Below are 1,920 nucleotides of genomic sequence, written 5' to 3' on the forward strand. Positions count from 1 at the left end.
AGCCTCCTGAGTAGCTGGAATTACAAGTGTACACCAGCGTGACTAGCTCTGGATCGCCCTCAGTCAGTGTCCGTTTGGCTAGTGGTTTGAGCACTGTGACACAGTCAGATCAGGGCTGGAAATTTAGTTTTGAACTGAATGATTTTTTTCAAATATTCAGTTATTTTGAAATAGATGTTTGTGGATGGTTGCATTTTTATATGCTCATTACATTTTATATGCTCATTTTTATATGCTCATTCCTTCTTCAGATTTTTATTGAATACCTATGATAAAATTAGCAATTGCTACTATGGTGAACAAGACATACACATCCTATTTTCATGGAGTTACAACCTTCAAAATACACAAAGGACTGATGTGATTTAATATTTATGCTTTTTCCAACAATGGTGGTGCATGTCTGTAATCCCAGCACTTGGGAGGCTGATGCAAGAGAATAGCTGTGAGTTCAAGGCAGCCTGGGCTACATAATGAGTTTGAAACTAGCCTGGACTATATAGTGAGATCTTGTCTCTAATAAATAAATAAATACATAAATAAATAAAATTGTGCTTAAGAGTTGTGCAAGACTCTTATTAGGAATGAACTTACAAATTAGACAAATTGTGTTTTAAACTTTCTCTCCAGATTTTTCATTTTAAAAGTACAATCACTTTTGCTATGGAGAAGTACCAAGAATCACAAGTTTCCCAACAGCCCTCTCAAATAGAAGAGGATGAAGTATAAGATTTTTACTTTAGAACCAGTCACATCACTACATGATCTAATTAAATCATATCAATATGCGAGAAAGATGCTCTTTTATTTAGAAAAAAGAATTGAGATTCCAGTAGGGGGATAATCTTGCCAAAGTCTATTACTAACGAATGCCATCACTGTGATGAGAGCCCGGCGCTTCCTGCTTGTTGCTTTGGGAGGTGGCTGGACCAGGCTGCGTGATCATGGGTGGGACAGGAGGAAGGCGGGCTGACTGCTGGGTGCTTTGTATTTCCCCTCGTGCAGTATGATATACTTGTTCACATACATTCAGTTAGCATTCGTTCTTGCCTTCCTTCTCTTCCAGGAAATTAGGAAGCATGTTTGCATATCATTAACCTTTGCGGTTCCACAATCTAACACAATGCTTACAACGCAGTTGTAGGACCTTGAGAAACGTCCAGCTGAGTTGAGATGGCTCTTGAAAACTGTATGGAAGCACGACTGAAAAAGAACAAGAGAAAAGCGTTGCAGGTGAAGGCAAGCGCGGAGGCAAAGGTGCAGAAGTGACACTGACTGCGGCGTGGGGGTGGAGGCGCCTCTGCAGAGCAGGCGCAGAAAATCTGAAGAACTGAATGCCAGGGCGGAGCACTATGGGGGTGGGGACCCGTGATCTGGGAAGGAAGATCACCGAATCTCGAAAGGTAACCTGATAGTAGAGGCCTCTTAGAAGAAATGGGGCCCGCCAGTCACAGCAGTCCTGGAAACCCAAGCTGCTGGAGGCGCACTGGAGACATGAGTAACACGTTGGTGCGCAGCCGTCCAGAGGAGTTCTGAGCCAGCCTTCGCCTCCTCGGGGCTGCTAGACTGCATTCCAGAGTGACTTAATGATCCTCACACTCCATTTGATCCCAAGTATATCTGTAGAGGAGGCCCAAGAAAACATCTCGAGTGCGTGGAGTAGCCGGATTAGAAAGCACTTCTCTCATTTTTTTCTTCCCCACTAAATGCTGACTCCCCATTGGCTGAAGGGCCGCGTTCTCCAGCCTACTGGAGTCACTCACGGAGAGACTCGAGGACTGGGGAACAATAAAATTTCACACTGTTTCTCACCATACAAAGAAAAGGCCAGTGTGGTGGCACACGCCTGTAATCCTAGCACTCTGAGGCGGAGGCAGAACAGTCACAAATTCCTGCCAGCCTGGCCAGTGTAGTGACTTT

At 44.2% G+C, this 1,920-nt stretch overlaps 1 long non-coding RNA gene across 1 annotated transcript; it reads right to left on the reverse strand.

The window, feature by feature from the left end:
• Positions 1–562: 562 nt before the first annotated feature.
• LOC134477561 (uncharacterized) lies at positions 563–1,709 on the reverse strand. The gene is made up of 2 exons (XR_010049575.1): positions 1,409–1,709; positions 563–1,203 (listed from the first exon to the last, which is right to left on the reverse strand). It is a non-coding gene; the product is annotated as an uncharacterized LOC134477561 (long non-coding RNA).
• Positions 1,710–1,920: the final 211 nt, after the last annotated feature.

This window comes from Cavia porcellus, unplaced genomic scaffold, assembly GCF_034190915.1.
Source record: "Cavia porcellus strain 051 isolate PalLab524CR breed Dunkin Hartley unplaced genomic scaffold, mCavPor4.1 scaffold_9, whole genome shotgun sequence".
NCBI lineage: Eukaryota > Metazoa > Chordata > Mammalia > Rodentia > Caviidae > Cavia > Cavia porcellus.